General features: G+C 41.9%; 1 long non-coding RNA gene across 1 annotated transcript; it reads right to left on the bottom strand.

The window, feature by feature from the left end:
• Positions 1-728: 728 nt before the first annotated feature.
• On the bottom strand, positions 729-12,636 carry LOC120403290. The gene is made up of 3 exons (XR_005597516.1): positions 12,578-12,636; positions 5,730-5,874; positions 729-880 (listed from the first exon to the last, which is right to left on the bottom strand). It is a non-coding gene; the product is annotated as an uncharacterized LOC120403290 (long non-coding RNA).
• Positions 12,637-13,303: the final 667 nt, after the last annotated feature.

Genomic DNA, 13,303 nt, shown 5'->3' with positions numbered 1-13,303 from the left:
GAGATAAAGGGATTTTGTGAAGTGAAAGGACAAAGAGGAATGAGGTCTGTTCTCAGGTTGACACAAAATGTACCTGGACATGTATAGGATGGGCATAATGAGGGTGTATAACAGAACCCAAAGAACAGAAGAGCAATTCCGTTTCTTCTGACTTTTTCTAGAAACAAAAGAAGAATCCACCAGAGTTGCAAAGGAATCAGAGAGGAGAGATGCTATCTTAGTTAGTGCCAAAAGGCCACACAAGACAAAAAGTATAGACAGAGTGGGGGAATCAATTGACTTAATCTGACTTTAATTAATTCCATAATGATCATATAATTTCATCCTTCTGTAGTGCAGAACACAATATTAATTATGAGTACAAAGCACAAAAACAATAAAATTAAAGCAAAATTATAACTGTAATTTCCTTCCCTCTAACTGCTAGATGGAGAGAGCAAAATAAGAAACAGCTTGCAGCTTTCCACCCTTTACTCTGGCTACAAAAAAAAAGTACAAAAACCCCTTGACATAATTAGCTAAGCACACAGTACATTAATTTTTCTAATTTAAACCCTTTAAAGTTGTTCAAATTTTTTTGGACACAGATTTCATTATCTCAAAATCCCACATTTCTGCCCTTGCTAAAATGCCGATCTTGCCTGAGGGCCAGGAAGGTAATGAGCCGCAGCTAAAAGCTTGGAAATGTGCAAGAGTGTAAGGGGTGTATGGAATAGCTGTTGCTGTCTGAATGTACTTTAGAAGAGCTTCTGTTAGTTGGGAGCGGCTCACTGGACCTGTGCAGCAGATGTGTCTTCTTGAATGTTCTCTCCAGTCTTCTGAATATTGGAGTTAGGGAGAAGACAGCCTGGAGGTATCTCATCACCTTCTTATCAAACTCCTGAAGCTAAGAAAATCTAAATTAGTGCAAGGACAAGCAAATTATGCCCTGTGCCAGCAGATACCCTTCACTCACACAGCAAGAAGTCACCAAAAGGGAGAGCAAATGATGTTACCACTGCCTCGCTTTTCTTCAGGGTTTCCTTCACCAGGAAACAGTTTTAAGTTGGGGCTCAGGATTTCACGGAAGCCTTGGTGCCATAGTACATCCCATTGGCCTCCTTGCCCATCCACTGTTGATAGTCAGGTCCATCTACTTTTTGTGCCCTGCTTTCTTCCTGTGGGCCTGCCAGTGACATACAAATGGTGCCTCTGCCAGGTACACTATGGTGTGAATCTGGGCCTTGTTTTCGGACTCCCATTTATTTTTATGTCTTCACATTGGGGAGAAGTCAATCAGTTATCAGTTGCAATGCTAAGAGCCAGTGGTGGACTAGCCATTGGGCCAACAGGGCGCTTGCCCAGGTCCCTGGCCAACTGGGAGGCTGTGATGGGGTGTATCAGCCCTGCACAGCAAGGGTTAACCCTTCTCTCTTAGCTTAGGAGGCCACACACCCCCAGCTCTGCTGGGCATGATCCAGCTGGAAGCAGGATATAAAAGCCAGCAGAGCAGCTCAGTTGGGGTTGAGCATCAGCAGGAAAGGAGGTGTGTCACCAGTTCCTGAGGAAGGACCACCTGCACTCCAGGATGCAGAGGCCAGCCAGTCGGAGACAGACTCCAGCACAGGATGTCGCACAGAAGGGAGAGACCGGAGAATCCCAGAGATGGAGAATCCCCGAGACTTGGGTAGGAAGTAACCCAGGGAAGTTTTGCGTGGAAACAGTTACAGAACTGGACCAAGGCTCAGCATGTTTCGGTTGGAGCGCTGCTGAGCTGGTGGTGGTCAACCCTGCCACTGATAGGACCCTGGGTTGGGACCCAGTGGAGAGGGTGGGCCCGGGTCCCCCTATCCTGGCCACCTCCCACCCCGGGGTGGTGGCCCCACTCACCAGTATTACTCTGGCCACTGGGCTGCACTGCCCCGACAACAAGGGTTGTAGTATTGACTCTGGCCAGTAGGCCACACTGCCCTGAGAGCAAAGGTCGTATTAAAGACTAAGGCCATGAAGCCGTGCTGCCAGAGATGCGTGACAGCTCTTCTGACTCGACTGCGAGGCTGTGACACACCTCTCCCCCGCCCCCACGGTGTGACAGGGTGTATCAGCCCTATGATGGGGCTCTTGAAAAATGGGTGCCCCCGTGCCCCAACCCATCCCACCCATCCGGCGCTCCTGCGGGGGCTTGCCTCACTCTGCCCGCTGAGTTCTCCTGTGGGGGAGCGGGGCAAGCCCCTGCTCCCTGACCCCACTCCCCAGCAGGAATGCTGAGGGTGGTGTGGCAGGGACTGCAGGTGGAAGGGGTGTGGAGGAGTCCCCACTTGCTTTGGGCCAGGGCCCCACAAATCATAATCTGCCTCTGCTAATAGCTGCCCACATTGCCTCCCATAACATGTTTCTCCTCCTCCAAAACTGTCCTCAACTAAAGGAGAATACCTTTCAGTTATTAATAATAGAAGGCCTATAAACACACAGCAGAGCAGTTCCAATTCTAGCCAAAACAGAGCACTGATACACATATACATTTGTCAGTTCCTTCCAATATATTTTGCTGCGCTTTGTCCAGCCTACTTTTACATGTCCCCAGTGGTGTCACATGCACAGCCGTGCCATCCATTTGCAGATTCTTAAAAGGTTGTTTCCACTAGCAATAGTGCTGACAAAATAAAAATTTAAAAAATGCTGAGAAGTTCAACCTAAAGTTACATAATCACTCACTGCAAGTTTTCATTTCTGGAAGGTGACAAATCTCTTTTGGACCTTAATCTCTGCTATCTGGGGCGGGGAAAAAAAACCTCATTGCCTCAACAATGCTTAGATGGCTACAGTTTTGACCTAACAGGAGTGAGTTGTCAAGAATTATTGATGATTTGATAGCATTCTGCTACTTCTGTATCCAAAGAATGAAAAACGAAAATGAAAGAAAAAAAGATTGAATGAAAGAAAAAGTGACAGAAGCTACAAAAAAAGAAAGGCACTCCAAAATCAGGGGATAAATGAGACAAATAGATTAATCTACCTGCTAGACAGACCTGCTCATGTGCAAGGATTTTGATTCTGCTTTTTGTTGTGCGGGTAAAGGGAGGGGGAGAACTACATTTTTTCAGGACATTCACTACACAATAGCAGACACTGTTGTCATCTTGTACCAGGATTTATTGAAACCAAGTGACATGTCTGACAGAAAGAGTTATGCGGTTTATTGAGCTTGTGTACTTTATTGCTCACATTAGTTCTTGGGAAGGGGCAGGGGGAAGAGATCTCAATGGGCTATAAATCTTCACTGACACTTCTCATGGTATTGTCTCCTTGTGTTAGGGAAAGTGAAGGTGACATACAGTTCCTGCCTATCTTGAGTAGGGATGGTGTGACATGTCATCTGCATTTAGTTGTCCCACACCTACCTTAGCTAGAACGCTGTCCCATGTGTGGTAGAGGGGGAAATAAGTATCAGTGACAGTGAGCCTTTATTAATCAATTTTCCTTCTCTCTATCCTCTTGTTTGTTTACAGTAGGGGGTTAGGATGGGCTAGTTATGGGAAAATTTGAGCTCCCACTATCTGATCCCCACTAAAAAGAGGAGACTGGGTTAATTAAATAATCAAACAAATAAATAAGGCTTGAACTACAGAGTCCCTCTCTCAGATGAAGCAATCATGGGCAGGGATTGATGACTACAATGCACAGCCTATCCGATTTGGCTTAACTGTTATCAGTGACAATGTTAATAGCTGCCGAGTCACAATATTGCCTTTCACAAAGTGTCATGTTGTCAGTGAATATATGTTACCTAAGATGTAGGTTAGTCTGAATTACACACAATGGGGACACCAGAAAGCCCTGCAGATACCCCAGTGTGATGAGTGTGATAGATTCTGCAGACAAGCAGACACACAGACACTGCTAGACCCTAAGCCTGCTGCATCAGAATTAATAGACTAGATTTAGAAGACTATGAGACTGTACTGATTTTTCTTTGGAATTCCCACACTCTGGGCTCCCAACATCATGAGTAAGATTGCGGATAACCAATATTCAGTTCTGGAAGTAATAAGATTCTGGCAATTACCAGATTCCTCTATTGTTCCCCATACATTGATGATACAAAGTAGGATGTTCATCCACCCAGGCAGCCATGTGATTAAATGGTCTTATCTTTCTGGGTCTCAAGTGTTTGAGACTGCAGCAGATTGCTTTTTAATTATGTGCATCTGATTCTGATCTCAGTAGCACCAATGCAAACCCAGACTAACCCCATTGAAGTCAGTTCTGGATTTGCACACAGGTGCTACCACAATCAGACTCAGCTCTATATTTTGGTCCCTTAGCCTACATCTCCCAATCCTTCACTCCATACACAAATCCCCTTCCAATCTGCTTGAGAAATGCTCCCAAATACCCTTTCATTTCTACCTTCCATAATATATCAGTTCACCATACGACCTAAATATTTTCTTTTCACAAATGAGAACTCTAAAGTCAAGAAATTAAAAGAGGGTTAATAATTTGTAGACTCATCACATCATGGAAGACTCACTAATGAACTGACTCAGTCATGCTTCTTTCCCCCAGCAAGCTTCCTATTCTGTTTTTATTTGCTGCTTGATGGCAGTGTCGCTAGTTCTGTTAGCACTGTTGCTGGAGCATGCTATTGTACAGTATCTATCTGGAATTCTGTATATCCAAGAGTTATGTAGCTTTCAAAAAGCCTGGGCATTTAACATCTGTTTAACTCAGACCCGTTTACAAAATTTTATATAAACTATCCGTCCTCTTTTTAGGCATTGGATTTGTTAAGTTTGCAAAGGCAAGAACAATAATATTCCATACAGACCAATCCTGTAGTTTGAGTTTGAATTAGGCCACGTTCACACATACAGTGCTGCAGCATGCAGATGTATTGATGATGCTGCGCCATTGCAGTGCGTCTGGTGAAGACACAATTATGCTGATGGGAGAGAACTCTCCCATTGGCATAATAAAGCCACCTTCATAAGCGGCAGAAGCTATGTTGGTGGGAGAAGCTCTTCTGCCGAAATAACGCTGTGCACATGAGTGCTTATGTCGGTGTAACTTACGTTGCTCAAGGGGGTGGTTTATTCACACCCCTGAGTGACATAAGTTATGCAGACATAGGCTGTTAGTGTAGACATAGCCCACGGCTACCCTACCATGGTAAGTCAACCTAAGTTACACTACTCCAGCTACATGAATAACGTAGCTGGATTTGACGTAGCTTAGGTCGAGTTACTGCAGTGTCTAAACTGCACTGGGTCGACAGGAGACACTCTCCCTTTGACTTATCTTACGCCTCTCTTTCCCGGTGGAGTACTGGAGTCAACTGGAGAGGAACTCTGCCATTGATTTAGCGGGTCTTCACGAGACCCGCTAAATTGACCCCCAGTGCATCGATCAAAGCAGCATCAATCCCGCAGTAAGTGCAGACATAGCCTTAGTTTAAAGTAATGAAAACAAGAACATGAAAAGCTAGTTTACAAGAGTACCATGAGTTTGTTTCCCTCTGCATAAACCGCAGCAATTGTGAGAACAAAATGGCTAAATGACGGCTATCTATATATAATGCAGAACTCTTAGCAATGTAAAGGGTCAGTATAAAGAAAACAAAGGAACTTTGTAGCTATATAAATCACAAATGTACTAGCTAAACAGAGAGATATCCAATAACTAGTGATGCACAAATCTCAGGTTTGGAGGTTCAGCTTAGATAAGCAATGTCATATTCATACACTTACACCAAATTCAACAGAATCCTCTGGGTCTGGCAGAACTGGGCTGGAACGGTCACATGAATTGGCTTTCTAGTTCAATTTCAGGTACTTTCTGTTTCCAGTCAGAAGACCACCCTTTCCTCATTGTATTTTAATGTGTCTGGTTCCCCTGGTAGAGGAAAAAGAGCATCCAAAAATACCATACAATATAACTTTATTATAGATAATATTGCGTATAAAATGCATTCTAAAACACTTTAAATAATACAGTCACCATTTTAAAATAATATGTTAGAATAAAGAGATAAATTAAGAGCCATGGGCAATGGAAGGATTATATTGCTGTCAGATCTACTTAGGTGCTTATATAGCTCTGATTAATGAAGAATCTAAGCACCTCACATATGTTAATGGGTCTATCTTCATAATACTTTTTTGAGGGAGAGAAGTAATATTCTTCCCATTTTGTGGCTAGGGAATGGAGACAGCTAGATTAGATGACTTGCTCAAGATCACACAGGAAATTGACCCCCACAAAGTTATCCTTCCTATCCTCAGAGGAGATTTAGAGATCTACACTGTATTATCTAGGTATTAAATACAAGTCTGAGATCACAATAACATTTTTTTCCATAAGGCACTGCACTCTTTTGCTCCATGTTCACACTGTTTTGTTTGGGCGTGGTCCTTTTCTTTCTTCTCCTCTTTCCCCTCTTCTCTGTAGGGAAATGCTGGCAGAAATAGTCTCGCTACTTTACTTGTGGAGAGAGGAGGCAGAAGGAATCAGGCCTTTTTGTCATAAGTGAAGCTAGCATGCAAGAGCATTCGGCACATGCTGGAGTTTTAAGAGAAGTTACTTGAAAAGCCATAGGAAGGAAGATGCAATAATCAAGCAAGAGGGAAAAAGGCACTGATGGTCTGATGAAAGGGGGAGGGGTCAAGAAAATGACACATTGGATTCATGTTGCAAAAGCTGACACATGAGACAAATGAAATGTTTGAAGTGAAAGTGTAAGAAGTTTATTATTTCAGTTCAACCAGCTTGCCTGTCACTATCAATGATGCTACCCGCCTTCCAGTGCCACAAAGTGTGGTGGGTGTATGCTGGCTCCACTAACTTATTGTTTAATCATTTTAATTGAGTTTCATTTCTTCCATGACAAAACTTTGGCATCACATTAAAGTAGTTTAGCAATGCACAATATTCCAAAGCTCTTTCCTGATTACATGAAATGGAGAACAACTGCCCAAGAGACACAATCATATACACCAGTTGTACAAGGAGATTTTGGCAAACCAATAAAGTGCCCCAAACCACTATTGCATATTGCTAAAAGCAGCCAAGTCAGCAGGCCATAAAGTGGCCATGCAGTAGGCTTAGCTTAACCAAAGATGGAGGGGAGGGGCTTTTGGTGCCACAGAAAGGGCAGCTTGACCCCACGTCCTTCCTGATAGGAATTATGTTGAAGTTGCTGATACATGCATTTTAGAAGAGCAGGATGTGCCCCAGGAATATGTCTAACAGAGTCTCAAAGCTGCAAACTCTGGGGAAAAAAACACACCTGCTTAATCAATAATCAGAAGAAAACCTCTTGCTTGACCATTTAAACTGTTTGCTTAATAAGTTTTCTTTAAGGGACATGTCATTGTGATACTAATGTATAAAATAAGGGGGACTCTTTGAGACTGGATTCTGCTTCTGGATGCATCTTGTGTTCCTCACCGGCAGACGGGCTGCCGCTGTGCCACTGAAGAGCCACACTCAGCTTCAGTAATTATCAAGGGTTGGGGGTGTTTTACTAACCTGTTGCGGATGTGTAAGTGCTTGAGACTAAGTACAGTTTAGCTTTAAGTGAAAGCACTCTTGTGTTGTCCTGTTTGTGCCAGCCATCTATCGGTCGGACGGCCGTGTCTCTCCTGATTTATTTCCTGACACCACCTCGCACAGAGTAAAAGTTACCAGGAGCTTTGGGTTGAAAGAACTCCGGGTAACACAGTGGCTCTGAACTTTTCCAGACCACTATACCCCTTTTAGGAGTCTGAAGTGTCTTGTGTACCCCCAAGTTTTACCTCATTTAAAACTACTTACTTACAAAATCAGATATAAAAATACAAAAGTGGCACAGCCACACTATTACTGAAATATTGTTTACTTTCTGAATTTTATCATATAATTATAAAATAAATCAGTTGGAATATAAATGTACTTACATTTCAGTGTATATATAGAGCAATATAAACAAGTCATTGCATGAAATTTTAGTTTGTACGAACTTTGCTAGTGCTTTTTATGTAGCCTGTTGTAAAACTAGGCAAATATCTAGATGAGATGTTATACCTCCTGGAAGACCTTTGCATACCCCCAGAGCTACATGTACCCCTGGTTGAGAAGCACTGATATACACAATATAATTATATTTCTCCCCAACCACAACTTGGAGCAATCAGTCACTTTGGGGGAAATACTTCCTGTGGAGCACACAGAGCTAAGTGTGCTTTTGCTTAATCTGAGATTTAGGGTATTGCAAAACATATTCTAGACGTGCTTTCATGGACTAACCAAGACTTTATTTTGTACAGTTACTGCATGTATATTTTATGTATATAGATATATAGTGGTGAATAATTCAAGGAGCTGGATACACTTACTACAAGGGGATGTGATGTTCTCATTTGATCTACTCCAGTAAAATTATTCTCCGTCAGGAAATGTACAGCAATGATGTGTGATTTAAATATTTAATAATATTGGAGGCATCAGCATCTATTTGCCTTTGAAGAGTGCTTAATTATGTCAGTTTAAAATGATGTGATGCTAAAGCCAGAATTGTTTAAATTAGGTTTAACTTGGGGCAGGCAGTTACTGAAAAAGTTAGTGCTTTCAAGTATCTTATGTACTATATATTCTGTATACTTCAAAGTATGATTCTAGTCAGAAAAGTGAGTCAGTAAAAATAACATTCCGAGGTTCTGTGTTTATTCCCTCTCACCGATTTCCTGTTAGTTTGGTTGAGTTTAGAAGTCAAAAGATGATGTTGTTGCTGTTGCTGTTGTAACTGACAGACGTGCACATTCCACCTGGTCTCTTGGTTCTTTCTGCCTCTTACAGTATCACCCATAATAAAGCAAGAACAACAAAACTGAGCTGACAATTTTGTTGATGATGTTTGAGAAAACAATCCAGCTGACTCTCCCATACCTCTGGAGTAAATATTTGATTCTCTCAGTTCAGTAATCAAATGGAACTCAAAGCAGATATGTTTAACAGATTGATAGGTTTTAAGGTGTGAAGGGACCATTATGATTTTCCAGTCTAATTTTCTGCATAATATAGGACATAGAGTTTCACTAAATGGTTCCTGCAGTAAATCCATAATTTCTGGTTGCGCTAGAGCAGACCTTTTTGAAAAACATCCAGTTGGAATTTAAGACTTCAAGTGATGGATGATCCATTGCATCCCTAGATATGTTGTTCTGTTGGTTATTGTAAAAAATGTGCACCTTATTTCTAACTTGAATGTGTGTAGCTTCAGCTTCCAGCATTCAATCTTTCTGTGTCTTTGCCAGATTAAAAAGCCTTCCCTCTACTAGCAGAAATCTTCTATCCATGTAGGTACTTCTAGACTTGGAGCAAGTCATCTGTTAACTTTCTCTCTGAGTACACTCTCAGAAGGTCAGATATAAAAACAAAGATTGAAAATAAACGATCACCACGAGCAAACAAGAGAATGGACATGTGCCTAAAGGAAAAAAACTCGTTATGGCCTTTCAAGAAAGCAGTAATTCTAGGCAGTAATTTGCTTGACTAGACTCCCACAATATATGAATCAGGAAGTGTGCCTTAAGTAGAAAGAGATTATTTCACAATCCTATAATGGAATTACAAGGGTGATGTGATCCTGTGAAATCAATTCTATGCAAATGGCACAGATGGCTTCAAGAAGAGCAACAACCAACATGCACCCCAAGAAAAGAAAAACTTTCCCTTCTCTTCCCCACATACCAAAACATGACTCTCCTTTCAAACCAGCGGCTTTGAATGTAATGAGCAGTTCATCATAGCTAGAAAACTCAAATCTTATCCTTTCCCCCTCAAACTCTCTTGCTCACTCAGCACCAAACACTCTTTTCATTCTCAACACCGCAAAGCAATCAAGATGTGTAACTATACATTCATAAAGCACATCTGTTCTGGTTTGATATTAAGAGAGCTATCAGCAGAAAAGAGCGATATAAAGCATAATGCAGTTGAAGGAAACAAGTAATAAAAAATAAAAAAAAATACACCTTGTTGATGACCCAGTTGAAAACAAAGTGCTGAGATATATTATCCTAGAAATCATAATGAAAAAGTCTCATGAGACCATCTGGTCCATCCCCTAGCCAGTGCAGAATTGTATCCTGAGGTATCATTTTTAGAGCTATCTAATTTAAATGATACCAGTGATAGATCCTTTGGAAGACTGTTTCACAGGCTAAAAAGCCCTCGTGCTTGGGGAAGTTTTCTTGATATCCAGCCTAGATTTTTACCCTCAATTTCCCTTCATTGCTTCTGGCTAAACCTCAATAGCCACATTAGCCAACTCCTTTCATTCACTTGTAGATAGATAGCCCCCATCATTTTTTTTAGCCAACCCATTTCTTTCTCAATCCTTCTTTTATCTTTCCTCATGAATCAATTCCTCCCAGGATCAAGTTGTTTTCCCTTTACATTACATATGGGACCTGATCCAAAAGGCAACTGAAGTTGATAGAAAGACTCCTATTGAGTTGAATCAGATTTAGATCAGGCCCACAGTCTCCCTATTAAACACGTGCAGCTTCTCTGTTCTGTCACCAAATGCCATTCCCTGTGGCAAGAGTTTTTAAATCAATGTCAGCTGTCTGCTTTTCTTCTCTGGGGAAAATGTGGAGGGAGAAGGATGCAGTAGAAATGTAGTTCTTTGTGAGTTGCTTTTTCCTTCCTTACTTCATTTACAGTTCAATCAATTGGCCCATTGTTTGTTTAGCTTTATGTCTAAGGCAAACACTAGGACGTTACGCCTCTCTTTTAGCATCCGCTCTTTTCTTTGTTCCTCCTGGAGAAAGGCAGACTGCACATTTTGCAAATTGATGCTTACTGTGTAATGTCAGACTTACTGTATAATGTCAGATTTTGTCCTCCTGAGGCAAGTTAGCTTGCCTCAGGAGGACAAAATCTGACATTATACAGTAAGTCTGACATTATACAGTAAGCGTCTATATGGATAAAGGTAAAAGTACCTAAGCTGCAAATGTATCATTTATCTTTAAGCATTGCTTAAATGGGCTTTAAAAAAAATCAGCAAGTTACACAGGCTTGTATTGTGAACCTTGAAAAGTATTATGGCTGAAAAAATAGTTTTTTTTGTCTTAAAAAAAATAAAATTACTCAAAACCAACTGTTAGTGGGAATGGATTCTTTTCCCCTGACAATAGATGTCATCAAGGATTTTGCACTGGCTTAAGCAATGGTAGAACAATCTGACATGATCACCCTCGTGCTAAGCTCAGTCATAAGACAACATGGTTTAAAACATGTTTCATTGTAAAATGCATATAACCAAGGTGTATTCTTGAGGCAGCAGTGTAGCCCACTGGCTAGAGGATAGACGTTGGATTCAGAAGACCTGGGTTCTACACCTACTTTCCAGCAGTCTTCCTGAATTAACTTGTGGAAACCTCTTAATTTTTCTATGCCTCGATTTCCCTGTTTGGTACAAAGGAGAAGTATATATAAACAGCTTTCAAATCTATAGGTGAAAGTAGCTCAGTACATCTTATTATTGTGTTCCACATCACTGGGATCCTGACATTAATTAATGAAAACTCAGCATTGAAGTACAAAACCCTAATAAATGTTAGGGCAAAATTCCATTCTTGAAAGTACATTCTACATATATTATAATACTAATAATGTTATATTCTCCAAAGGATTCAATTCATTTTACTGACCAGTATTATTCAGCCACTTCCTGGAGGAATCCAGAAATCATCCAACAAATAGCAAAGCTACACAACAACTAGTGGTGTATAAATTGCCTCAAGGACAAGACATCTTAGGAAAAGTGCCTTAGGATGTTTAGAGGCAATAGTCAAGAACTGCCTATAACATGCATCCCTGGGTTTTCACTCTTCTCAGTCATATACCTTGCAGGATTATGACATGGTCACATGAAGATGCTGTACCAAGGCCCCTCGTCTTATTTTTTGTACATGTAAAATCATAGGTCCAATAAAGGGAGCATGGAAAAAACATAGATGCCAAACGTAAGCAAGAAAAAAATGCACAGCACTACTTCAGTTGGGCCAAAGTCCTGGTCAGAAACATATAGAGACTTTGCCAAGTGATGAACTCAGTGATGTAGAGGAACTATGCTGGTAGTTGCTTAATTTTCACCATAGACAAAGTTGCCTGTGACTTTGTTTAATAAGTTGTATGAGATTACCTGTTGTGGCAGAGCTCTGACCTTGCTCCGGTGGGTCCTGCACTTCTAGGCGGTTTATGCTAGCCTCAGTGGCTCACTGTGACCCTCCACGTAGCCCTTCTCTCTCTAGGGCCAGCGTTACAGTCTACTGAGCCCTTTTCATCATAGGCTGCAAGGAGGTTGGTGAGAGAACTCCCACAGTCTCTGTTCAGCCTCCTGTCCTGACAGGGACCTGACTTCCCCTTCCAGGAGCTGTTCCTGTAGTGGTCGGTTGGGGGGAACCCGGGCCCGCCCTCTACTCTGGGTTCCAGCCCAGGAACCCTAATAGTAGCAGCTGTTGGCAGCCAACTTTTCACTGCCAGAGTTGCTACATTTCCCTGGGCCACTTCCCCACAGCTCTTCTGCTTCTCCCTTCTTCACCCTTACCTTAGGGCTTCTTTAATGATGGTTTGAGGGTGTCTTCAGTAACCAGCCCTTCAGCCGCACTTCCTCTCCTCTGGCTCCCTGGCTCTCCTCTGCCTGACTGGAGTGAGCTCTTTTTATGGTACCAGCAGGGCCTTAATTAGAGTCAGGTGGTCACATTAATGGAATGGCCTCACCTGAGTCTTTACAGCTTAATTAGAGTCGGGTGTTCTCATTAGCCTGGAGCAGCCCCTGCTCTGGTCAGTCAGGGAACAGAAAACTGTTAATCCAGTGGCCAGTATATCTGCCTTCTGCTATTCTGCTGTACCCACCTGGCCTGGGTCTATCACACTGCGCTGGTCCAAACAACAGTGAAATATTTTAGAGACCATATATGAATCTAAAGTCGGCTACTGTCTCCACAAACCAGTGGGAAAAAAACAAGTACTCTATTTGTAAAAGTGTTGGAGAGAAGAATTGGGATAACTTGATAATGTCCTTGTGACAGGAGAGTCATGATGATGATCATGGAGGGTAGTGCAAGCCGCTCTGCATCACTTAACCCTTGTATAGGAGTTGCATTGGTAAACTGCTGGTGGAATGATCACATGGGGTACCTGTGCATGCACCATGAATAGGGTCTCTGCACTGGTCCTGATAATCTAGTTTAAAAAGCCACAGTCATGGCTGGGGCCTGAAAATCCAGATGCCTCAATGGCCTCAGCTGACAGAGAAAAAAATATAGAGAGA

The sequence above is a fragment of the Mauremys reevesii genome, linkage group 4 (assembly GCF_016161935.1).
Source record: "Mauremys reevesii isolate NIE-2019 linkage group 4, ASM1616193v1, whole genome shotgun sequence".
Classification (NCBI taxonomy): Eukaryota; Metazoa; Chordata; order Testudines; family Geoemydidae; genus Mauremys; species Mauremys reevesii.
Note: the sequence above shows the minus strand (reverse complement) of the source record. Positions and strands in the feature narration are given on the sequence as shown.